At 37.1% G+C, this 27,940-nt stretch overlaps 1 pseudogene; it reads right to left on the bottom strand.

The window, feature by feature from the left end:
• Positions 1 to 14,030: 14,030 nt before the first annotated feature.
• Positions 14,031 to 16,948, bottom strand: LOC123858584 (bromodomain-containing protein 2-like; annotated as a pseudogene).
• Positions 16,949 to 27,940: the final 10,992 nt, after the last annotated feature.

The raw sequence follows: 27,940 nt of genomic DNA, 5'->3' as shown, positions 1-27,940 counted from the left end.
GGTCCCAGCACAAAAACAGACACATAGATCAACGGAACAGAATAGAGAACCCAGAAATGGACCCTCAACTCTATGGTCAACTAATCTTCAACAAAGCAGGAAAGAATGTCCACTGGAAAAAAGACAGTCTCTTCCACAAATGGTGTCGGGAAAATTGGACAGCCACATGCAGAAGAATGAAACTGGACCACTTTCTTACACCAAACACAAAAATAAACTCAAAATGGATGAAAGACCTAAATGTGAGATAAGAATCCATCAAAATTCTAGAGGAGAACACAGGCAGCAACCTCTTTGACCGTGGCCGCAGCAACTTCTTGCTAGACACATCTCCAGAGACAATGGAAACAAAAATAAAAATGAACTATTGGGACTTCATCAAGGTAAAAAGCTTTTGCACAGAGAAGGAAACCATTAACAAAACTAAAAGGCAACCCATGGACTGGGAGAAGATATTTGTAAATGGCATATCAGATAAAGGTCTAGTATCCAAAATCTATAAAGAACTTATTAAACTCAACATCCAAAAAATAAAAAATCCAGTCAAGAAATGGGCAGAATACATGAACAGACATTTATTCAAAGAAGACATACAAATGGTTAACATACACATGAAAAAAATGTTCAAAATCACTTGTCATCAGGGAAATACAAATCAAAACCATAATGAGATACTTCACACTGGGCAGAATGGCTAAAATTAACAACACAGGAAACAATAGATGTTGGTGGGGATGTGGAGAAAGGGGAACCCTCTTACACTGTTGGTCAGAATGAAAACTGGTGCAGCCACTCAGAAAAACAGTATGGGAGGTCCACAAAAATATGAAAATAGAACTACCCTACAACCCAGCAATTGCACTACTAGGTATTTATCCAAAGGATACAAAAATAGTAATTCGTAGGGGTACATGTACCCCAATGTTTATAGCAGCAAGGTCCACAATAGCCAGACTATGGAAAGAGCCCAGATGTCCATTGATGAATAGATAAAGAAGATGTGGTATATATATTATATATAAAATATATATACCCCACTATTAGGTGGTATATCTATATATAATGGAATATTACTCAGCCATCAAAAAGAATGAAATCTTGCTATTTGCAATGATGTGGATGAACTAGAAGGTATTATGCTAGGTGAAATAGAGAAAGATAAATACCATATGATTTTACTCATATGTGGAATTTAAGAAACAAAACAGATGAACATAGGAGAAGAGAAGGAAAAATAAAATAAGATAAGAGCAGAGAGAGAGGCAAACCTTAAGAGACACTTAACTATAGGGAACAAACTGAGGGTTGCTGGAGGGGAGTGAGTGAGAGGATGGGGTAATTGTTGACAGGCATTAAGGAGGGCACTTGATATAATGAGCACTGGGTATTATATGCAACTGATGAATCACTAAATTCTACCCCTGAAACTAATAATACAGAATATGTTTACTAACTTGAATTTAAATTAAAAAATTAATTAACTAACTAATTAACTAAAAAAATAGAAAATCATGACCACTTCCACCATTTTCAAAGAGTCCATTGATTATATGACTAGTTGAGAATCGCTGTGTATGGCCTTAAAACAGATGTAGATACCTGGTAGGGCAAGTCCTCTATCCTTATTTTACTTTTAGCTCTCAGAACTTTGCTCTTCCTTCACATTTTAGAAAAACTTGAAAAGCTCCTTGAAACGTCCCATTAGAACTTGGATTGGAATGATATTGAATCTAAGTTTTCTCTAATGTTTTCAATAAAGTAAAAATAAAAAGATCTGAGAAGCTCTGGTTTATTTTTTGTTATTTCTTGGTATAATAATAAATAGGATAAATTTATTTGTATTCTCCAGTAAATAGATATGCAGTTGATTTTCCTATACTAATTTACTAGTCACCTTGCTAGACTCTAAATTCTAATGATTTATGTACATTATTTTAGATTTTTGCCTATATTGGCAATCATATCATCTGCGGTAGTTCTATTTCTTCCTTTCCAGTTTTTATATGTCTAATTTCTTTTTCTGTTCTTACCAGTCAAGATTTTGTATTAGTTTCCTAGGGCTCTCATAACAAATTATCACAAACTTGGTGGCTTAAAAGAATGGAAATTTATACTTTCACAGGTCTGGATGCCTGAAGAAGACCAAAATCAAGCTGTGGGCATATTAGATTTTTCTGAAAGCTCTGAGGTAGAATTCTTTCCATGTCTCTCCTAGTTCTTGATGACTATTGGCAACTGTTGACATTCCTTGGTTTATAGCTATATAACTCCAATCTCTGCTGGGTACAACATTCTGGATTTACAGTTATTTTCTCTCCATAATTAAAAAATATCATTCATTTTTTTGGCATTCCACTGTTGCTTTTGAGAAGTTTCTATTTGGATGCTTTAAAGATCTTCCCTTCGTGTTTGATATTCTGAAGCTTTACTACAATATGAGTTAATTTTTTATTTACCCTGCTTGTTGTACCTTTTGTTTTTTCTGGATTCATGTCTCCTATTCTAGAAAATTATTGTTATTATCGCTTTGACTATTATCTCTCCATTTAAAAAATAAGTTTAAAATTACAAAGAAAATCTCATTCTGACACAGAATATTGGTTTCTCTTTTTTTTTCCTCCATGTTCTTTAAATTTTTTCATCTCTTTGTATCTTTGTGTAACATTCTACCAACACATTTCTTAACTATATATTTTATTGTTTTATACATCTGGTGTGCTTTTCTTTTATTTCACTGGTTTTATTTTTCACTTCTAAAAGTGCCATTTGGCTCTTTTTCAAATAATATAGGTTATTTTTGAGAATATGTTAGTTGCTTATTTTTAAATTATATTTTTGTTTCTGTAAACTCGTTACATGTAATTACTCTATATCTGATATTTTCAATATCCAAAGTGCTTTGAAATCTAATCTGCTATTTATCATTTCTGTTGACTTTCATTTATGGTAGCTTGCTTTTTTATGTCATTGTTTTGTTGTTGTTGTTGTTATTGTTTGTTTGTTTTAGTTGTAAATACATACTGTATATAACTTGAGGTTTTACCTTCTAGGTACATTGACTTTTATATCACATAATTTATTCTGTAAAAATTTGGAGGGACTAGCTAGGGAATGCTTTCATCCAGTGCGAATCTATTTTCTTCACTTTTGATCTAAGGGCTGCTACCAACGTGGGACTATCTTAGGTTGTCCTTCCTTATCGCAGGTTCAGCTCCTCTTTGTTGTGGAGCCCAAAATTATTTTGGATTCTAGCTGGTACTTGAATTTTCCCCTAGGAGCACATTCCTTTTGCATTACTGTGCACTGCTTCCCCCCATTTCTGTTTTCAGTTCATCTTACTTTAATTAATTAATTAATTAATTAATATATTTACTTAAAGATTTTATTTATTTATTTGAGAGAGAGAGCGTGCACACGTGCAAGAGAGCACAAGCAGGGGGAGCGGCAGAGGGAGAGGTAGAAGCAGGCTCCCCACTAAAGAGGGAGCCTGCCTCAGGTTCTATCCCAGGGCCCTGGGCCCAATCCCAGGACCCTGGGATCATGACCTGAGCTGAAGGCAGATGCTTAGCTGACTGAGCTACCCAGGCACCCCTTCAGTTCATCTTACTTTTAAAATATGTTAGTTGTAAATTATTGTGGAAGGTACTATAGAGGTTGAGTATGCCATGGAAAAGGAGCATAAGCTTAATTTTTTTTTTCTGTCTTTTCACCATTGCTATCTTTCTCCTTGGTATGTTTAATAGAAGTGGAAAGATGCACTATGTTTCTATTTACCTTCCATTTTACACAGCATAATGATAACTCAGAGTTGAATCTTCTTATTTATTTCACTAAGCATGAGTTAGTAAAGCTGTTACAAGTCATTTAAAATGTGGATCTCATATTTAGATTTGTATTCCAAATTTATAGATTGGTTCCATTTATTCATCATCAACTACGACTCCTTTTTTAAAATTAAAGATGTATCTTCTTAGGACAGCTCTAAAGTTTTCTTGGAAATCATATTATTCTTAAAACAGATTTTGTCAAGTTAAGTTTAAGTGAATCAGAACATACGGATTACACATTCATTAAAACACACACATGGGTTGTGAAATGACAGAAAAATGTGTTTGGCAAAACCCATTTGGCAACTTTCCAAAACCAAAACATTTAAAAACTAGTATTTAATCATTTTCTAAACCTAGAACATGGCCAGATTTCTCAATACCTAGGAATTATATTCTTTGATACTTTTATTTTTTACGGCAGAGAATAACTTCTATTAAGTTAAATACTCATATAACAAATATTACTAGTAAAATTCAGTATATCAGGTCTTCTTGCATTGACTCTTTAATGAATTAAAAAATTCAAAGTGAACAGGGTGACAAAAGACATAAGACCTGATATGACTTCTTATTTTATACATAGAAGAATGCCTGGGCACAAAGGCAAGTCACCACATATGCAAACAACTTAGCAGAAATCAAATTCCAAATTTAACTGCTCTTCTTTTTTATTCTACAATTAATTGACCAAGAAGACCAGGGAGCATTTTGAAAAGACCTTTGATTATCACTTTAACTTTAGAGAACTAATCATTGTCCTTTGGATTCTTGGATTCAAGTCATTATTTTCACATTCATGTGAATCAACAATACCCGTTGCAAATGAGGCTATTAGACAATGTGAGATTCATTTGATTGAGAAAATTAGGTTTACTTACCAAGTGCTTAATGTGGTTGTGCTAAAACTTGTTCAGGTTCCCAAGGGTATTCACTTCACTTTGCTCTAATGTGATCAAGATTGTTCAAATCTTCAGGGAGAATTACTGTTTCCCAAAAAGGACAGAAGTTTTAGTTCTCCATCCATCCCTTCTTTGCAGACTTCCCAGTCATCTGCATATGTTTCCCTTCCTAAATTCAATGAGACTGCTCTTGAGTTTGGAGCTCAGAGGGTAACCTAAATAGCTCTATTCCAGAATGGTGGGGTTTGTGGAGGTAACCACTTCCTAAACTCTTAAACACAATCAGAGAATAACTTCTCTAATACTAATAACAGTTTTGGACAGAACATCTACTATGCACAAAGGACTTTATATACACTGTCTAAACTTATAGCAATCTAAAAGATAGATTATTTTATCCTCATTATACAGAAGAAGTAAACTCATTTAGATTAGTTAGAAGCTCATTTAGATTAGTTAGCATGGAGATTCAGTCCTACCTTTCTCCTTTAATGAGGAGGTCAGTATGCCTGTGTGTGTCTTCCCTCTAGCTAGATACTTTGTGTATCCTTCACCTCTCTACCCCTAGGTCTCCAAAATCAACATAGCCCAGTAGCTTGGCTGAGATCTTAGCATATTCATAAGTAGCTTGAAAGTAAGTTTCCAGCCATCAATGCTTGATTCTGATATTCCTTAGCTTATAATAAAATAAAATTCACAGGGAACAACTTAACATGCCTCCCTGCCACACAACCCCCCTATACAAAAACACCCCTCCTCTGACCCTGAGCATTGTGGTGACATGGACCTTTGGGGCATATCTTATGCAATCTGCCTCACAGGATTGGGCCCAGACCTCCCTTCTCCTCTCTGAGTTAGTGTTGCATGCCCAGAAGCAGACCCAGGTTTGGATGCCCTCCTAAGGTAAGCCTTAGTCTCCAGACTTTACACAGGAAATAAGTGCTCATGTTCCAATTCTCAGTTTTCTTCCTCATATGACTTCATTCCCCAGTGTACTGAGGGGCTGAATACAGTGCATATAGTGTCATGTTCTAATTCTCTCCTGGACTATTGGAGCAATTCTGGAAAAAAAATTAAAAAGATTTCATTTTAGGTTTTTGGTTTGATTTCAAGAGAATATAGTAAATGTGAATTTATTCTTTCCAATCAGCAGCTATTACTCTTCAATTACATTTCTGCTATTATCACTGGGCAATAATGATTCATACATTTTAGCAAAAACTGTAAAATTGATTTGTAATCTGGATCCATACAGATGTTCTGTAACTGTCCTTGGTCCTTAAAATCTTAACAAAGAAAGACTCTACTGGGCCCATTCTATGTATCAGAAGATTGTTATCTCCTTGAAGGAAGGGGCTTCCTATAGCGTTAGTTTTGTCCTTACTAAACAATTCAAAAAAGGAGGTTGAATCAGAAATCTGTATTTTTGTTTTATATGAAGGATAGATAGATAGTTAAGCATGAAGTGACTGAATTAAATACTTGGAAAAAATGCGTTAGTGGTTTCACTCACACAGCAGGATGCCAGACATACATATAGAATTTTATTAGTGTTGTTTGTATTCATTGATAGTAGCTTCAGATCCTGCACATAGATGCTATTCTTTTCAAAATTATTGCAGTTATGCTGTGGAATTTTGTTTTGGCATGGGGCTTGATGCAGAAAACCCTGGGAAGCCCTGCTTTTACTGCTTTCTTAAAATCTTACTCAGAAGAATTTGATAACTGTAACTTTATAGAAATAAAGACTAGGAGCTAGAAAGTTTAAAGTCATATCTATGCCTACCATATCAGGGCCCAAATGGAATCACTCTTCAGAAAGTTCTATATGAGAAGTGTCACATGTTTTAGACTTGCAAAGGCACTTCGTTCCATTTACTAATCCTCAAACATCAGTAGCTGACATCAGGGAGATGGTAGATAGTATTGACAAATGTTTGTGGCATAATATAAATAGCTAAATTTCTCATAGGGTACAAAAAGAATAGAGCAAATAGTTCAGCTAATTGTGTTTTTTAACATAATGTATTTTCTATAAAAATGTAAAATCATTATTTAAATGAGCCAGATTGACAATCAGTCATAACACTATTTTACATATTTACATAATATTAGATTTCAAAGCAAAGGTAAAACGTGGAACTGTGCATCAAATTTCAATGATTTATTATTGAGTGATCTACCCATGCTTTCCCAGTTATGCTTTTGAGCAAAGCATCACAAACACTGAAAGTCTTACCTCTTCTTCAGTCCTACTTGCTCTTGACTAATTCTGGATCATGTGATTGCACAGTTTCTCCCTTTGCTCATTGGGGTTCTCTGACTGTTTGCACAAGACAAATCCGTTTTGGCTCCATGTGTCTTTCTGCTCTGCATAGATTAGTTTAAGTTATAAGATGGAGCGCTTGTTAGCTCCTCACACATTCATGGAGGCAGAAGTTGGAGCCCTGACCCAGGAGTGTGTAAAACCACACACAATGGCCTAATAATGATCTCTTTCCAGTCAGGAGGCAGTAATTTTCTTTCCCTTCACTCTTCTTTTCCCTCAGCCCCATTTCCTTTAACCTAGAGCTGGTATAAAAATTTGCATTGAAATGTTTGAGATCACTTTCAAACATTCTAGCAGAATTGCAGTTCTTTTGAAAAAAAAAAAAAAACTGTTTCTTCTTAAAAGACCTGTATAACTTTTCCAGAGGACTTAGGAATTGAACTTAAGCCAAATAAGACTCAATGTTTAAATAGAAGTGACTAGCTCTTTCTTTATAGCCCAGTCAAGAAACAAAACCTTTCTAGACTTCAGTCTCTAAAACTGAAATTTGAAAGTAAGAAATATTTAATTGCGCTATTTTCTCAATCTTTATCATTTTGATTTTAAAATGTAAGATACTACCTGCCAAGTGAATTAAAAGAATGAGATTTAGCACACCTTCTGCTCTGCCTGGTGGTCATCTTGTGGGTCACTGGCAGTGTGGGCTTTCTTAGACAATTTCTTTGGCTCTGTGGATAGCCAAATGAAAATGTAACTTATCAGAGAAACCCTCTATTCTCACCACAAATATCAACACTATTCTCTCTCCTCAGCTGAATGCCCACTTGGCTGAGAAAAGAGAATCAGTGGAAAGGGGTATGGGGGACTCTCCAAACTCTTCATCACAGGCCAATCCTCAATCTGTCTTTTGGATCCTATCTCATCCTCCAACTTTCTGAAATAATTTGTTCATACTGCTATCATCCATCTCATACTGGTCCATTGATCTTCTATCTTTACTCAGTCATCTCCATCACATAATGCTACTCTACTGACACCGCCCTTTTCAATACCATGAACAACTCCTATGCTACCAGACCCAATGATCATGCTACTGGCCTCAGCTCCATCTGCCTCTTTAATACCATTGTCCATGGCTGGGCTTCCCCCTGATTTTTAAACACTTTCTTTGCTTGGATTCCATGATAACACACCTTCCTGGTACATTTCCCAAGCTACTAGTTTCTTATTTCCCTTTTCTCTTGCAAGGGCTTCCTTCAAACAAATCTCTAAAAATTGGTGTTCTTTGGGTTAGATTCTGAGCCCACTTCTCTTATCCCTCTCTCTCTATTTCCTCCCTTAGTGACCTTATTCAGTACTACTGCTTTAACTGGCATCTCTCTGTGACTCACAAATGTGTATTTCACACCTAGAGCACTCCCCATCTATCCCTTCCAAATCTCCTGTAGATGTCTCACAGGTTTCCCGAGCATAACTCACCCAATTAGAACTCGCAATATTCTCAATAAATGCTCGTTTGCTCAGTTTTTTCTATCTTAGTAAATGGCACCATCACCCATTTGCTCTGTCAAGCCAGACACCCAGGATTTACTCCTAGTCCCTTCCTTTCCCTCACGGAGTCTTCCACTTCCTCCCACATGATCCATCACCAAGTCCTATCAACTATGACTTTTGGATAAACATCATAGCCATCTATTCTACATTTCACTCTGCCCGGGTTTCAGTCATTGCTGGCCAGAATTATTGCAACTGCCACTTAGGACATATTCCCTTGTCTGCTCTTGCTCACTTACAATCCTCATGCTACAGGCATCTTTGAAAACCAAAAAGCAGCTCATTTCAGTTACCCCATCAATGACTTCCCCTGGCTCTATGTTCAGGTCCCGGCACACATCTGCAGAGTTAGCTCATGCTTTACCCTCCCCTTGGGGACCTTGGACATACTAAGATGCAAGGCCCAGGGCAAATGTCATTTCCTCAGAGAGCACTTTCTAACCGTATCCAAAGGAGCCTGCCCTACTGTTTATGTCTTTCATAGCACTGATCACAATTTTTCATGACTATTTTTCTTATTTACTTTTAATACTTGGCCTCTTGTATTGGGCTGTAAAGCCCTGACCATGACCATCTCATATTCTCACATCCTCTTCGTCCAGACCCTAGTAAATAATTGTTGAATAAATAAATGCAATGCAGGGTGCTTATAATAACAGGATTTTTTCCACACTGTGCATATGATATTGGGCTGCTAATTGAGCTTCTAAATATAGAGCAAATAAATTGTGTAAAATAAGCCATGTGAGAAAATGAATATTTCTTGGAGAATGTGAACTTTGCATTCATATAGCTTCTAGGTCCCAATTTATGATTTAAGGGCTGCATTAATGTAGGGTTTTTTTGTGATTAATATTTATAAGGCATTGAAATGATCAGTGCCAAAAAGCTGATCCTGCTTCAAATAGCTTTAATCTATCTGAAGGCACTGCTAGACACAATTCACAAAATCTACACTCGGATTATTACAGGTTTGCTGAAATTATATTAATCACATCAGCTATCACACAACACAGGAAAAAGAAACACTATTTGAAGAGATTTGTAAACGATTAAAGGGACAGCTGTTTCAGGGTCCAGGTGCTAAGGTGAAAATGGAAATTCACATCCAACCCTTTAATTCAAGAGTTCTGTTAATCGTGATATAATGGGCCTGATTTTCCTACTGACTACACAATCTAGTTTTTATTTTCTCAAGTTGACATTTTTTTCTATCTTCCATATTTTCTTAGACAATCAGAGGAAATTTCTGTATTCTCATGGTGGAAAAGAGGATTTAATAGCAAGACATACAGAAACACTTAAATTCATCTCAGATAATAAACAGAAACTTATATTGAATGAAAAAGAAGAGAATAAACTTCCAAAGTCAGAAGAAAAATCTTATTCAGTTGTTTTCAAGCTTGTTTAGTTTAAAACTTTTTAAAACTGTAGAATACTTTCTTCAAATGAATTCTGAATTGTGTATGTGTGTTGTGTGTTTATATACATATGCCAGTGTGTGTATAGATGTACGCATGCATTCACACACACACACGCACACACACACACACCTGTGAAAGTGAGGTTGACTTGGTTGACATACGAATAGAAGACCAAAATTATGCCCTCTTGGTCCCTACCTATGTGTGGGGCAGCCTTTGGGTTACTTACTGGACCACCTCAGTATTTCTCAATCTGGGGACATATAAGCCATAATGCCCTGAATTATCCATTGTATGTATAAATTTAACTTCTATGCATCTAGTACAGGACCAACTATGTACTATTCTTGAGAGAATTGAAAAAAATAGTCACTCAATTCACTTTCTATGTTCAGATGAGAAAACCTATAAGGCTATGAGTAATTTGAAAACCACTAACATAAGTAGTAGAAAAAATGGTGATATCATTATATAGAACAGTTTTGTCAGATACCCTGCAATAGTTCTGCCCTTCCCCCTTCACTTACCCATAGCAGACATTGCTAATCAATCATGGCACTCTTGGCTCCTGTGTCTGGACAATGCCTTCCAATTCTCCTGAACACTGCTCTAGGTAGCCATTACCAATCAATCAAAATTAAGATTACAAGATGAAACCAAACTGCTATCCAGAGGTGGGAGATATTTAAAGTGATTAAAAGGATGGATGAAGAAGTAAATACTAAATAATCAAATCAGCTCTCCAATGAAATGCCTGCCTTTCCTACTTCAAAGGTTGTAACTAGGAACACATTACACATAAAAGTATAAGGCAAGTCATAATATTATGGGTGATTTATTATTTATTATATATTATCTAAAATACATTAATTTGAGATGTCATTATTCTGCATTTCTTTAAGATGTTCATATAATTTAGCATATAGATGGGCAGAAGAAGACAAACAAAAAGCACAGTTGTGCCTGTTGATAAGGAGAATGACATTGTTAGTAACTGGAAGAAGGAGAAAAGTAAACTTTTTTTAAAATATTAAAATAAAGGTAATCTTTGAGAAAAAAGAGATCAAAATTAAAATATGGTGACTGTGAGGTGACTGGTTCTTTTGTGTATCTGCAGATGGTATGGATCCTATGATTTCTTAAACATACACAGTGACGGCTCAATAAAGACCCTACAGATAAAAGGAACAGCTGTGTGCTCTGCCCCCAAAACCTCTTTGGTCTGCAGATAGATCCATATCTTCCTGATACTTCTGTAGATTCATTCCTGTCCAGACTCTGGGGAAAGATAGGATAGCAAGGTGAGGAGCTGGTCACTCCAGAACCAAACAACCCTGTCCTCTCAGATTCTACTCAGGCTTCCTATAGTGATGCCTAGACTTCTTCCCCTATGGCTTTATCGTCCAATCTAGTTCCAAGTTTTCTTTCCCTGTGTCTGAATTCCTGCTGGGATTCTCTGCCCTGAGCCCTGTGTTTGTTTTGTTTTACTAGTTTTTAGGACTTGGCTAGTATCTTGCCCTTTGAGTCCCACTGAGTTTAAATCCCAGACCACATGCATGGGTCCTTGTCACATATTGTCACACCTGAAATTGATGATTATCTTGCCTGGACTGAGGATAATGATGGAGATAATTGGTATTATGCCTATGTATTAAAAGGAACTTGACATTTGAGTTTCACATATGCTATTGCTAATCATACAACTCTGCATGTTAACTATAATTATCTCCATTTTAGGACAAAGAAACCTAGGCTCAAAAGGATTAAATAAACTGTCCAAGGCCTACTGCTGGGAAGTGGCAGAGCTAGATTTGAACCCAGGCCTATTGCTCTCTAAGCTTCTTTACTCTAACACAACACATAGGAACTCTGACTACTGTTCTGCTGCCTGTCCATCATTCATTAACTTGTCTTTTCTCCAAATATTTACTGAGCAACTATTATGAATCAGGCAGGGTGCTGGAGACTGGGGATATAACAATGATACATAAAATAATTATGATTTTTGACCTTACAGATTTCCAAGAATACCCAATCTCCAAGAACAAGGACCAGTAGACTTTCCTTTTGTCCCAGATAATGGAAAGCTATGAAAAGATTTTTACACAGAAATCTGTATGGACAGACATTTGTTTTAGAAATACTATCCTGAGAACAGTGGGTTTGTTACATTAGATTTTACATGTGAATCAGTAAAGGACAATTAATAAATTAATAAATAATATAATAAGCAACAATATATCACATCAGGGTATTATTAGAAATGAACAAAGAGAAGCCTGAGCAACAATTAGGTGGAATGACTAGGATTCACTGACTGATTAAACATGGGGCTGGCAGGAGAGAGAGAACCAAAAATGGTTCTGAGGTCTCTAGGTTGGGAGGCTAGATGGGAAATAACATAAATGTCAGAGAGTGAAGGTTTACAAAAGGAATAGGTTTGTGGTAGAATATAGAGTTTAGTTTTGGACTTGTTGCACAGAAGGCACATGTGGGAAACCAAGTACATTTCCAGCAGGCAGTGGAGAACCCCAGTCTGGAGCTCTTGAACAAAATAAACGTTGAATATAGAGGTTTGGGAATCATTCATGAGCAAGTGCTGACTGAAGCCATGGTAATAGATGTGATGGTTGAAAGAGAGAGGGTAAAAGAAGAGGGAAAGAGGCCAAGAGTAATGCGTGAGCTGAACTTATGTTTGAAAGGCAAGTAAGAGAAGTGGAACTTGCCAAGGAGATTATTGTATACTGCAGGAAATGCCCCAGTTCTCCCTCACTCTTCCCTACGGCTGTGCCCCAGGCAATGTGATTTCGCATCAAGAGTTGGAGTCTATTTCCCCTCATTTGAATCTTGGTCAGCCTTTGAACTTACTTTTGCCAAGACAGTGCAGCAGGACTGATGGTTTGCCACCAAGAGGCACTGCAGAGTGTATGTTCCCATATAGAACTTGGAGCAGCTTCAAAGCCCAGGGTGGCTTGTTGGAGGATGGGAGGTCTTCTGTAGCAGAGACAGACCATGCTGGTTGAGGCCATCCTGGACTGACCATCCGCCAGCCAAGCTGGAAGCTAAGCACAGATACATGAGTGAGCCCAGCTGAAACCAGAGGCCCTGCCTAGCTAAACACTGCCCACATTACCTACTTGTAGAATTGTGAACTAAATGGTTGTTTTAAGCTACTAACTTATGGGGGAGCTCGTCATGCAGTAAGACCTAACGGATACAGAGGAAGTGAGCCAGCATAAGTTAGGGTCAAGAGGTAGGAAGAACAAGAAATGCAAAAAAAGAGGACGGTCAACAATGTGAACTACTCCAAATACATCAGGCAAAGAACTGAGCACCAAGAAGAGTCTATTGCATTTGGCAAGAGAAGGACTCCACTGATCTCTGAAAGAGCAGTTTCAAGAAATGAGGTCAGGTGGGGAGGCGAGATTGATGGCAGGAGAAATGAAGACAGAGTAAAGGCTTCATATTCAAGGCAATTAAGAAAAAGTTCCCGGTGGCGCCTGGGTGGCTCAGTCGTTAAGCGTCTGCCTTCGGCTCAGGTCATGATCCCAGGGTCCTGGGATCGAGCCCTGCATCGGGCTCCCTGCTCTGCCGGAAACCTGCTTCTCCCTCTCCAACTCCCCCTGCTTGTGTTCTCTCTCTCACTGTGTATCTCTCTCTGTCAAATAAATAAACAAAATTAAAAAAAGAAAAGAAAAGAAAAGAAAAAGTTCCCCGCCCCAAGAGGAGAAGATTGGATGCAAAAAGGACACTTTTTCAACACGATGATCTTCAGTGTCTTCAACTCTAAAATAAGGAAGTTGGACTTGATGCTTATGAAAAATGCTTCCTTTTCTGATACTCTACCATACTTGGGAGGCAGAAGGACTCGATAGTTAGTTATGCAAGCTTTGAAATCAAACAGCCTCGTGTGTGATCCCAAATTCTTTTCCCTAATATCTGTGTATTATTTTTAAGATTATATAAATAAAGTCTGAACTTTCTAATATAAAATCACGGTACTGATAATATTAATAATGGTGGCTGACCATTAGCATTTTAGATGTCATTCAGTTCAATGCCGTAGAAAATGGGCCAGCTCAGTGCCTGTCTCAGAGGACACGGTAAACACATTTGTGAAATCAATATCATCATCATCATTCCCATAACCGCTACTACAACTTAAGCAAGTCCCTCTGCAGTATGAGGTTATATCTGCACTGCCATATTGCTGCCTGTTAGTCTGGGTCCCTTTAATAACAAGGCTTTATGGGGCTAGAGTATCCAACAGCTTTGCACTGTGCTCTCACATAATCACATTACAATTTACTGAACTTCTTCCTATGGTTTCCCTTGGCCACCTTCACTTCTTCCTTCCCTGGCTTTATAATAGGTGAGAGTCAGAGATAGCGATGGCTTAAAGCTGGGACACCAGGTTCAGATTGCAGTTATCCATAAAGAAGGAAACAAGAAATAATATCCAAAAAACACAGACATCTGAAGCCATTCGGTGTAGGGGAAAAGAGCAAATCTCTACATGTCAATCATACTATCATATCTCTGCACAATACAATAAATGATGTACATAACGATGACCCTGCTTAATCGATTCAATTATATATTTTATATAAATTCTGTTTCCTAAGGTAGAGAATTTTTTAAGGCTAAGATGGAATAACAAAATATGTTCTTTGAGTTGGGTCTAAGGTGGAAGCCAATACAGTGCAGAAGGCAGACAGGTAGAGCTGTTCTTGATGTGGCAAGTGGAGATTAAAACCCTAACAGCACCCATCTACCCTACATCCTTGTTGCGTGAGAGGGGGTCTTCCAGAACTGCGGGTGGGCTCTTAGAAAATGATGCAAAGCATGGGATTAAAATTTTTTTCTCAGAAAATGCACATCAAAAATATTTAAAATACAGTTTGGTGCATTAAGAGGTAAATTATCTGGGAAAAAATCACTCATATAGAAAATTGCAGTCCTTCACAGTTGTAGATAAATAAGGTTTTACTCCTTTCCTTAAGTAAGAAATCATTTTAAGTGTCTTTTTTTTTATAGAACAACTCTATTGACATTCACAGAAGTATAACTTTCATGGGAAAACCTCAAATAAAAGTCCTTTATTTCCACCTCATAAACCACTCTTCCTGTGCAGAGTATATCCCCACCTAAGAAGTATGCATTACTGATGGAACTGGAAGGTGTTATGCTGAGCGAAATAAGTCAATCAGAGAAAGACATGTATCATATGATCTCACTGATATGAGGAATTCTTAATCTCAGGAAACAAACTGAGGGTTGCTGGAGTGGTGGGGGGTGGGAGGGATGGGTGGCTGGGTGATAGACATTGGGGAAGGTATGTGCTATGGTGAGTGCTGTGAATTGTGCAAGACTGTTGAATCACAGATCTGTACTTCTGAAACAAATAATACAATATATGTTAAAAAAAGAAAAAGAAAAAGATAGCAGGAGGGGAAGAATGAAGGGTGGGAAATCGGAGGGGGAGACGAACCATGAGAGACTTTTTTTTTTTTTAAAGTGACTGATCCGTTTTATTGAACCCAAAGTTCCAATCACTGCCTGAGCATCCCATCTGCCCCATGCAGTGGGTACCTTGACAGTGCTGAGGTCCATGGGGTGCTTAATGATGTCATGGTAGTCATGCAGGCCAAGAGCAGAAGCGTCCACCTGTTTATAGAAAGGCCAGGCATAGGCAGCATGCTTCTTAGAGAGCAACTCTTTCAAAATGCCATTGCAATGTTTTTTTGTTTTGTTTTGTTTTTTTTAATTTTATTCTTATGTTAATCCCCATACATTACATCATTAGTTTTAGATGAAGTGTTCCATGATTCATTGTTTGTGCACAACACCCAGTGCTCCATGCAGAACGTGCCCTCCTCAATACCCACCACCAGGCTAACCCATCTCCCACCCCCCTCCCCTCTAGAACCCTCAGTTTGTTTTTCAGAGTCTATCGTCTCTCATGGTTCGTCTACCCCTCCGATATCCCCCGCTTCATTCTTCCCCTCCCGCTACCTTCTTCTTCTTCTTCTTCTTTTTTTTTTTCTTAACATATATTGCATTATTTGTTTCAGAGGTACAGATCTGAGATTCAACAGTCTTGCACAATTCACAGCGCTTACCAGAGCACACACCCTCCCCAGTGTCCATCACCCAGTCGCCACTGCAATGTTTTAACTGTTCTGACAACTTTCCTTTCTTGGAGCTCTGGTGTTGTTGCTGAGAGTCAGGCAAGTCTTTGCGTGGGGGCTTGATGGGGCAGCCACTCTCTCTACGCATAGGGGGAAGACGTGCTGCCTTGGGCTCAAAACTCCCAGGGGGGTTAGCTGGGGAACCGGGAGACAGGATGGCCGTAGGGGTAGGTGTGGTAGCATCTGCTTTCCGCTTTACGTCTTTTTTCTTGTAAGGGGCTGGGCTGGGGGAGCTGCAGACACAGCAAGGAGCGGGGTTCCAGCAGAGCGTAAGGACTTGAGAAGGGGAGAAGAGATGACTGACAGGTGGGGAATGTTGAGGACAGTGGTAGGTATCTCAGGTGGTGGAGTATACAGGGCTGTATGAGACAGAAGAAACTGTAGGCACCTGATGGGCACTGGTGATGCTGCCCTGGAGTGCTGCCAATTTGGCCCCCTTCTTGTGGCTATTCTTAGGGATGGTCACCACAAGCTCTTGTTCCTCTTGTGGCATTGATGCCACTTTCTGTAGGAAGATCTTTTCCAACGTTTGTGCCATTAGGACAATATCATCAGTGGGCTTGTTGTAGATATAACAATTGGTAAACATAGTGTTGAAATCCTGCATACACTCTGAGGCAGCCCAATAATAGTTGTTTTCAAGTCTCCTCTTAATAGTACCCATGTCCATAGGCTGTTTTATAATCTTATGATAATCCGGCAGACCCAGTTTGACGGCATCCACGGGCTGCCTGGAGGGCCACGCAAACTGATGTTTCCACAGAGCCTTCATCACCACCATCATGGACTCTGAGAAACAAACTGAGGGTTCTAGAGGGGAGGGGGGTGGGAGGATGGGTTAGCCTGGTGGTGGGTATTGAGGAGGGCACATTCTGCATGGAGCACTGGGTGTTGTGCACAAACAATGAATCATGGAACACTACATCTAAAACTAATGATGTAATGTATGGGGATTAACATAACAATAAATTTTTTTAAAAAAAAAGTATGCATTACCGGTCTCTTGAAACACATTGCCAGCTAATATCACAACATCTTCCCCTAGTTATTAGCTTTTAAATGTTTCCTTTTTTTTTCTATGAACTCAAAACCAAATCTAATAAACATTTGGTTTCAAGCAAAGAATAAAGAATTAAGTAGTGAACTAAAAGTTACAAATTAAAATTAAGAGTGATACCAATGTGGACAAAAAGAAACTTTAATTGATAGATACATAACCTCTGGGCTTTCAAAGAACTCCAGTCAGTCAGCATGACACATATATAAGTTTTATAAACATAATTTCTTTTTATTTTACTACATAGTAGCATTAGGATATACTTTCTTGACTGTAATAATTGCTTGCAGTTAATTACAAATGAAACAGAAGTGCTGGTAATATTGGAGACTTGTACTCTGCATAAAACTGGAAATTACTGCTATTACTCTTGGTTGCTAGAGAATATTAGGTCATAGATGCTAATTAGCAGTTCATAGCCCTCCTACAGGGGGGAAATCTCATTACTGCATGAAACTGTCTTGCTAGCCAAACGCACCACGCATGGCACTCTGACCATTTTTGTTTGTGCAATTAAAAGGTATAATAAAACTAAAGATTTGCTTTTTTTTTTTTTTTTTTTTTTGTGAGAAGGAAACCAAGAAAGCTAACCTACACAGTCTCGTATTTGTTCACTGCTTCTAGAAAAACAGTTGTATCACATTCTGAGCCTCATAGTCAATGTGCAGGGACTGATTAAAAACAAAAAGACAGAAGTTTTAATCAACACAAGACAGAAAAAAGGTCTCCCACTAAATATCTGTTCCCAAAACAAAAAATTTGGAGAACAAAAGCATATGTGGGATGGGAGAGAAATGAGAATGATTCCAGGACTTTCCTGATGTGTAATTTATCATACAGTCACACACACACACACATACACACAACTAGCCCTAATAAAAGTTATACACACACCTGTATATAACCTTTTGAAGTCTGTTTATATATATGCACATGTATACATGCCCATATATATGAATATGTATGTATGTATATATATAGTCATTTGTATAGTCTTTTTTAATACAGCCAGATCCCTCAAACAGGAGACATTTCTTGGGCTTGTTCTGGATTTTTTTTTTCCTGAAGGGAACTTTTAATACAATGATTTATTAAAATATTTCCATCTCCCACAATACATAAATATTTTTACTAACCACATAATCATTTGGAGAAAGGGTGTATTCAAAGAAAGAGGAACATGTTAAAACTCTGATCTGAATTTACTTATTTCTACTAAGGCAAATGAAATTAGATAATGCATAAATCCTAACTGCTTAGTCAAATTAGGTTTTATATTGAAATATAAACTATACTTGTACTGAAAAAAAGAATATTAATTTTTTTATATTTCTATTTTGGGACACATGTGAATGCACACACATACACACATGAAAACTAGTGGTCTAGAAAATTCCTTAATGAGTGAGACAAGAAACCTAGGAATAAATCAGAGCCACGGGAATATATGAGTTTTTTATGTTAAAGAAGACATATTCATTTCTTCTCAGTGTAATGACATATCCCACTATTAATTGGGCTCTTTTCTTTTCCCAGAAATGGTACATCCATTTTCACCTGTGGAAGTAAAATTAATTAAAGGAGCAATAACTTGTAAAAATTGGAAGACTAAATCTTTCTTCTCTGTATGGCATCAGAGGGTCTATGTGATACGAAATGTCTTTGCCCTCCTACTAAGCTCTTGTCAAGCCTTAACATAGGCCTGCATCAGCTATAAATGAACTCCAAGTTCATTTAAACAAAGGAGAGAAAATTGAAAGTTTAGTAAGAAATAGTGGGGGAAACAGGCTAACTCAGAAGTTAGGAGGTAGAGAAGTTCTAACAGTGTCCTGTTTTAATTTACATACTTCAAGAGGATTAGCTTCCCTGCTTTCTTGAACTGAATCAGACCTACAGTATGGATGGTCTCAGTTCCAAATACTCTGACCCCTTGCCTCCATGAAAACACTCTACTTGTCCGACTACAGGCTACTGTTTTTACGCTCAAATATATGACACCATTGCCATGATACATGTGGTACCTACAGAGAAAATAATGGAACATTGATCTTTCCTTTTGTTTTATTTCACAGAAATACATGTTAATTGAAAAAAATCATTAAGAAATTCAGTGAAGATGAAAATTCTCAATTTCCATAACAAATAATTATCCAATATTTTATAAACATCTGTCTGCCTCTATCCATCTATCTTTCTAGCTAAAAACAACTATTGCAACACCTTATCTTTATAGGGTAATTTACAGTTCACAGGTACTTTCAGATTTTGATCCTCACAATAATTCTGGGAGGAAGAACCCTATAAGATTGTGTGTTGGGGTGTGTGTGTGTGTGTGTGCATATGTATGTGTGTATCTTATTTATCGTCTTACTCTACCAATTGTCCCACCTGTTCCATCTAAAGCAAAGGTTAATTACATTTCTGTGGAGCTATCCAGTGGAAGGCTACTTTTTTCCCACTAAATTATAACAGAGTAAATTAGAGGTTTTCAGAACTTCACGGTTTTGATTGATGAATTCATTAATTCACCTTTTCAAAGTGAGGACTCACGCTTTAAATATTTTATGTACAATTTGCATGTTGGCATTTTTTAAGGGCTTTTTTAAAAAAATTAGACAGTCCTCAAGAGAAAAGTCAAGCAGTCACCTTGGAGGTATATGAGGGCAGGATTTTCTTTCCTGCCTTTCTGTGCCCTAAAAAAGAGTCTGTCCTGGTATCTCCAAAATTTCCTTATTCTTTGACTTTGGGACAAGAACAACTATGTTTTATGAGATACTAGAGTTTCATTTCCCAAAGTGAAATTCTCTTTGTATCAGGGTAGATATGGAGACTACTCGACAGAGGTTTGGCTGGCAGGTCACCCCACATAGCAACATTAGCTAATGCATGGTCATGGCATTGCCATTCTCTACATGAAACCTTTTCATCCAAGTTTTATGCACTTAAACATATTCTATATCCAGTCATTGATGTATAGGCCTCTCCCCACCCTCCCAAGACAATTAAGCATGTGCCTGTAAACTCTGCTGAGAACAGACAGGGTCTTTCAGTTCATTGAGCACATTACTTCTGATTTAAGGACCCAAGCATCATCCAAATAGATAATATCACATCAGAAAAATGGATCCTATAAGCTGTATCCTTGTTTTTTCTCTCATCAAAGCTTCCTGTGAAATATTACATTTCTTCCTGCCCCTCCCCCAACACTCTTTACCTTATTGTGGCTACTTTTGAGAATTAGTGAAGAAATAAAGGTATTTATAAAAGATGTGTTCAGTCTCCCTGTCCCCCATCCAGCTGATCATGATTAAGCTTGATTTTTAAAAAACAGAAATAAAAAGAGAGGGACAATCAATACGATTAAGTAATAGTAAATGACTGTTTACTGTTAACAAATAGTAAATAGCAAAATGCCTGCTTAGTCTTCCATCTAAAATCATATGAGGTAAACATAAATGGGTATGCAAGTACATATCTTGGAATATTGCAGGATAAGTCACATAAAGCAGGCTTTCTTTAAAAACATCTCAACAATAAAAGAGGAGTATATGTTTAATGCCCCACCTGCTTAATGCAACCTCAACCCACATTGGTTCACACATGCAGAATATTAAGCAGGGATCTAATATAATGACTGAGGATTTTCAAGACATTGAAGGAAGAATTGTTAATGATATATGGAGTTTCAACCTTATTAAAATCTGAGGCAATATTTATGCCTCTCCCTCTTGGTGAGTCCATCCTATTGCTGCACACAACAGCGTGTTCCTGGCCTCATTCTCAGTCCTTAATTTGTACTTGAAAAATATGTACGTGTTGAGCCAGATGCTCCCAGTGCCTAAGGTAACTCTGTGATAAATTAGGCACTTGAGAAAACAGGATTAACTCTTTCACTAAGAGTTCTGCATAGAGGCCCACTCCACTTTATATAAATGTGGGATCTGAAAATCTAGCTCTGTCAAAAAGACAATTAGAATTTACTATAGCTTCACATTCCGTGCAGCCTTTTTAATGCTTATAAAAATGTTCTTACTAACCAAAACTTCTTTCCAAATAACTCTTCAGGAATTTGTCTACTGGGTAAAGCTACATACTTCTAAAATGAAGAATATCCTCTAGTGTCCTGGGGTGGGGTGGAGGGAGGAACAACTGTATTTCCCAAATGAGCCCATCCTATTTTTAATCCATGATGTTAATAATATACATTCACAGATGAGGCATCAGGAGGCTGATCGCTAACTGTCAATGGAGTGTTCGGAGCAAAGTCTCACCTGCCTCACCCATAGGGCCTCTTTTATTTGAATTCAGAAAAATTAAATTACTGTGTTATTGAAAATGTTTCACTTCTACTTTTTCAAAGACGGGAGACGCTCTTTTCTTTCATGTTCTCTCTTTGGATCAAATGGCTGACTTGACAATGTCGGCCTCATGTAGACCTCATCTAAGCTGTTTGTAATCTTCAGTGTGTTTGAGTCACACTTTTAATACTCTAATTTTGGCAGCATACTTCAAGGGATTAAGAGGCTCAAAACAACAGTGAACAAATCAGCAGTAATTACAACACAATGGCCATTACAGCACAACAATATCACAGAGTGTCTTCAAAAGCATCCTAATTGCACACTTCATTTGGCTACCCTTTTGCATCACGCTGAGTTTTTGAGCAGGACCATCTTTAGCCCTGACCATTTAAAATACTCATGAAGCCAAGTTCTTTCAAGCCCCAGCAAACTCACGTGGAATTCTATATCCCTCCACCTTTTCAACCTTCCGATAGAAACTTCTCTAACAGGTATGTCAGCATGGGTGTAGCAAAAACAAGCTCAGGCCACTGAACTGAATTTCGTTGTTCCTTGAAAATGGCATAGGAGCAAACATTATGACTTAGCACTCCAAGTGACTCTCTGACCTAGTCAACCTGTCGAGAAATCTTTATAGCCTTAAGTTTGAACACTGAACTTTGACTTTACACATCCTTCTTTTATGCTGGTCCAGGGGAGGATGGTGGGTGAGAATGGAATCCTAGAAAGTATTTCCTGGGATGTTGAAAAATTGGGGCAGAAAAATTTTTTTTTCACTTAACAACATCTTACCATTTGGGCTTCCTTTCCTACTTCCCTGATATACACCATCACCCTGCTTTTTCATTCATGTCAAGTTTTTATTTCTTATAGCACTTCTGTAGGCTAATAATCATGTGTTGTATTTATTCCCTTATGCTCCCTTTTTAACTTAGTCTAATTTGTCCTCCTTTCATTGCCATGAACATCTGCCCCCTCACAGACTGTTGAATCCATTTAAAATAAGATAATCTGCCAAGTGCAAGTAAATATGTGCCATAGACACCCCCCGCAAAAAGAAATGCTTTTCCCCAAATTTTCTTAACATTATGGCTACCAAACAAACAACAGCTACAATTTTTTTTTTTTTTTTTTTTTTTTTTTTAGTTCAAGGATGACAATATAGTTCAAGGGTGAGAAGATTATTTGTTCTGGTAGACACATTTGGCTTATCTTGGAGTTTCTCTTCTGCTCAGCATAAAACTGAAATGTTCTTTGGTGTGAGATATGAACCAAACTTACGTGTTTCCCAAACTTAAGTCTATACTGCCCAATCCAGGATTTCCTACATAACTAAGGAATAAAATTTTAGCATGGAGTCATAAGACGCAGGTTACAAATGCAATATGTATCTCAGTAAATACTTCTTATAGTATAGACATAATATAATGCATTTCTAAGTCAGAAGAAAATGTAAAATGAAATGTGTTATTTAAAAAGCAGTGTTCCAAATATAGGTGTATGGAATTTAAATGGGAAACATTTAACAACCGTCCACTTAAAACATTTTCAAATGGTCTTTGGATCTGGATATCGATAGACAAAGTGTGGTCAAAATTTCTCAAGGCTAAAAATGGGCCTTGGCATGGCAACACAGGACAAAATATAGGATACTATCTGAAGTCTTCCGAATTTTAACCACAACAATGACATGTTAGTAACTTCTTACTATGGGCAACTCACTTAACCCATAGAAGCTCACAGTTCTCATCCGCAAAATTTTGGTAGTAATACCTGAGGATGAAAGTGATCTAATGCACATGAACAGGCTTTAAAACCACAGCAAGCCATACAAATACAAAGCATTACTATTATTCAGCAATAAAAATTAATGTACATTAAAAATACTCATGGGGGTTTATATTTCAATAACACTAACTCTGTTATAATACTGATTCCTTTTAAAGACATAGCTTGGACATGTTTATAGAAGTCTCATTTTACTTGATAACATTGCCCTTTCACAACATTGTAAAATGTTTTATTCACTTGAATTACTTTCCAAATTGTTATGTATCTATTAAAAGAAAGTGAGTCTGAAAAATGTGCGTGCACATATCCCCCAAGGTTCTATACATTTAAAATGTTCTTGTTTTGAAACCTACAACTACATTCAAAATTTTGGTTTGTAGCTTCAATTCCTGTCATTCTAAGTGGTAATATAAATTATTTCTTCTTACCTTTTATCTGATTAATAATTCTGGATACCAGAAATGAAAACTATAGCTGGATATCATTTTTTGCTGTAGCCGTATGTTCTACAAAGTCCCTATAAACACAGAATTAGGGAATGCTGGACCACTGCTGATAGAGCAAGATTCCTGCAAGCCTCTGGTCACATTTTTATTAACGAATTAATACATAAATTTGTATGATGTGTGTTTCTGTTTAAAGACACAGTACTTAATATATATTGTTGATTCATTAAAACCAAGCTTATCTAAGACACATATTTTCTTCGTAAGGCACAACACAATCTTCTTGTGCTTAACAACAATAGACAACACTTCAGCACTATGCTTGAAGGCTATTTTAAACAGCAAAATCAGCAAAAAAGCCACAAAAATGAAGAGATTTGGTACTCAATCGTCTGCAAAAAGGACATTTGTATACACTATGATGGCTGAAATAGGAAGGCAGAATATTGCCTTGTTCCATCTTGGCTGGGATTGTGTACATGGGTGACTCAAAGTTTTCACTGCTCTGCACATATCTGTGAATGACCTCACAAGTATCCTGAGTATTGATTTGGGAGTTACAAATAAATTTTAGCAAGTAGACCAGTTTGCAAATATGGAGTCTGCCAATAATAATGATTGACTGTATCTTGTAAGGAGTGCACAGAAATCTGCAGTTGGACTAAATCAGCGAATCGTTGGTCCATTCTCCCTTGTGTGAGGCTTCTCTTTGGTAAAAGTATCTGGTATTTCTGAAGCAGAGCTGAAAAGCCACTAATCACTGCTTAAGCTTTCATGTCTTTTTCCCCTTAACACTTCCGTTTTGATTAAAAAAAAAAAAAAGCAATTCTGCAAATGTGTTTGCTTACAAACTTTTTGTGTGGAACAGCTTAAATGATTATTTGGGGGGCATACTTTAGGACATGTGGGAGTAAATTTGTGTAAACAAATTCTTTTTGATCCCTCTCCCTCACCCCTAATTCTCCACAGCAGTAGTGCTTTATCATTTATAGTTCAAAAAACTGGAGCATTTTAGTCGAATGATACTAGTTCAGCCACTACCATGACCTTTTGGAATGAAGATGAATCTGACCCACTCTGGCTTTCATCCCAGTAAACTACTGTGATTACAATGGAAAAGTTCAATTTTTTATCCTGTAGGTTATATTTCTTTTATTTTTTTTACCATCTTCACTGAGAAAAATTCTGGGTTCAGTACCTACCCAAAGATGAAGGCCAATCTACAATTACCCCTGCAGTGCCCTGGTCACTTCATCTACTTCATTTCCAACAGCCAGGTCAGGAGAAAAGAGGACTAAATAAGTGCAGAAAGGGAAAGGAACCTTCCTGAATCCCATGACAGATCCCGTTTGTTAAAAAACCCATTAGAACCATCACCTTTGAAGCCTGTTCTTAAGATTGCTCTTCAGTGTTTTATGAACTGATCTCTCAAGTTCCAGAAATATTCCACAGCATGATTATTCTCTGGATTCTAGCAGATATTATAATATACATATTTAATCATTTAAATTTAAATTGGGCCTCTGTATGAACTTATGAGGTTGGGCAAGTCAATCTCCTGAGCTTTATTTTCCTCATCTGTTAAATACAGACAGTTAAGAGTCACTTCAAAGGGTAAACATGAGAGTCTGAGGTAATAAATGTAAAAGTGTTTTGTAAACAGTCAAAGGCTATAGGAAAAGGAGCTTGCCTATATCATATGCCAATGTAAATGTAGTAACTACACAGTAATGTCATTATTTCTAAAATAAGCTCTTTAAGCCTCATAAAACCAGCAGCTTCTTCTGAGCTATAACTAATAACTTTGCTATTTTTGTTCTGTATCAGAAAAGAAATGTTACATACTGATGGGTTCCAGAAAGCAATAGTAGAACCCTTGAGTTTGAGATTTTGTTGAAAGTTCCACCTCTGTCTTAGAGGAACAAACCACCCCATGCATAGCCTTCTATTTCCCAGGGCAAATAAACCTTATAAATGTGCTTCCAGGTCCTCAAAACAGAAAGACTTGGGCATCACAGTTTGTGTGAGGTTTGGGGGATTTTGACTTGGTTGAAATGATAACCACACCCTCAGAAGTATGAGCGCAAGTATATGCTTAATTCAATTACACAGTGTGTAAACGACTAAGAGAGAAAGAAAATGCTGCCTTGGTTACTTCCACATTTACTCACGTGATTAATACTGATCAAAGTGACCAGATAATTACTAATCTTGCCCAATTTTTAAGCTAGTTTTCTATTTTAGTTGAGAAATCTGCTTCAGATTTAGGTTTGAGGACACTTGTTTTGGATTTTTGTTTTTCTAGATGGATTGTTTTACCTTCTTCTGCAAAGTCCATTGACATCCAACATTTAAGACTTCTCATCAAGCCACACTTTAACCTGTGAAATTCTTCTCAGTACAGCCAAGTCAGATGAAGACTCTCACTTCCCACAAATTCCTTTCTGGCAACTGTTTCCCCCTATGGTATTCACTCAAGTCCATCGTCCACAAACTAACTTTAAAATTTGATCAATATATGCTTGCTTAGGATCTGTGTTTTTTTATGAGTAATGCTTAAGCCAATAATGCTTAAGCCAATTTAGTTTGTAAGCTTAGAATGGACTCTGTCTATATTATGTTTGATACATTGTGGCTTATTCAATAAACACTTAACAGCAACCAAAGAATTGGACCAGTCGACACATCAGCTTTATGGATTTAATAGATGACTGGTACTTTAAAAAATCCTCTAAAGGTAGAGTAAATAAAGCATGAAGCATTTGAATTAACTGTCCTGAATATCCTAGGACTTCACATGTTACTATAACCAACATACAATGAAAGAATCAGGCCATCCATCTACATAAAGACACACAGACTTCTGAGGCTTTGTGATTCAGAGTGTTTTCTACACTAACCCTTACTTTAGTTACTGTTGAGGGAGCTCTCTGGGTGAGAAATGGCTTATTTTAGCACTCAGTTTGAATGAAGTTAGTGTTTTTTTGTGTTATTTTGCCTAGAGAGCTACCTTAAAATCCTATCAATTTTACCACCTTTGAGCTTCATGTCCCAATGGGTAGACACAGCCCAGACCCATATATGTCACCATCATTGTTTGATGAGTAGGCTCTTCATGCTTCACTGGTCATCTACAAAGAGATTAATTCCTTCTGGGGAGAAAATCAGTTTTCTTCTATAGAAGCAAGATTTCGCACATGCAGTAGGTTTCACAAAACTCTTTAATATTCAGGGAAGAGACCTGGTTGATTCCAAAAATCATCTTTGTCCCTCCTTAACTTGGTGGCATGCTTCAATTATAATTTGTAAAATAGAAAGAGATTGTGGAAGGTCCCTTGACAATAGCAACGTGCTTGTGCATATCTGTCCCAAGGTTCACTAAAATAGACCTGTCTCCAGTTCATTGCAAAGGCCCCATGGTCTTTATAAATGTTCTAGCTATCTACCTGATGACTATGACAAGCAGTTGGCTTAACAGGACATGAGTGAGGTCACTGTGGCATTTGTGGCTTTTGTTCTTTTCTTTGGCAAACTGCGGGAAAAAATAGCAGGGGAAAAAATCAGTATTAACATTCTAACTATTAAAACATGAGTTACCAACCTCCTTTATGAATCAGACTTATTTTCTTTTTATAATTCAGAGAATGCATCAACAAAAAAATTGAGAAAGTTGATTTTATGAGGGAAATGTTATGTGTTTTCCAAGAAAGTTGGCAACATTTTGAAAATCCAATCATCTTATTTGTCAAATCCAAGATTTGATGCTTAAGTTGAAACTTTGACTTATTAAAAATAGTAAATAACATCATTTCATTAGTCAAAATAGCATATCAAATAACCATCAGCAAATATTCCTGAGCACAGACTCCGTGAACAATGCTCTACTGAAGGCCTTCAAAGATACAAAGACACTGAAGACACACTCTCAATGAGTTGATGATATAATTAGGGCAATAATGTCTACACAGAAGAAAAAAATTAGGTGACTATTCAAGAAAGAAATAACAGCACACAGGATGATGAAAATATTTGTTTTGGAAAATAAGGCCAGAGAATTTAAAAAATTAAAATAAGACGCTCTCTTGTACTAGCAACTGCATGAGGGAGGAAGAGAAGATCAATGCAGGAGATAAGTTCAAGGTAAGTTCTCAGCTCTTTATAATTTCAAAATTATAGGC

The sequence above is a fragment of the Mirounga angustirostris genome, unplaced genomic scaffold, assembly GCF_029215605.1.
Source record: "Mirounga angustirostris isolate CCGP_5_RB_7025 unplaced genomic scaffold, mMirAng1.0.hap1 SCAF_4, whole genome shotgun sequence".
Classification (NCBI taxonomy): Eukaryota; Metazoa; Chordata; class Mammalia; order Carnivora; family Phocidae; genus Mirounga; species Mirounga angustirostris.
The sequence above is the reverse complement of the archived record's forward strand: the minus strand, read 5'-3'. Positions and strand labels throughout refer to the sequence as shown.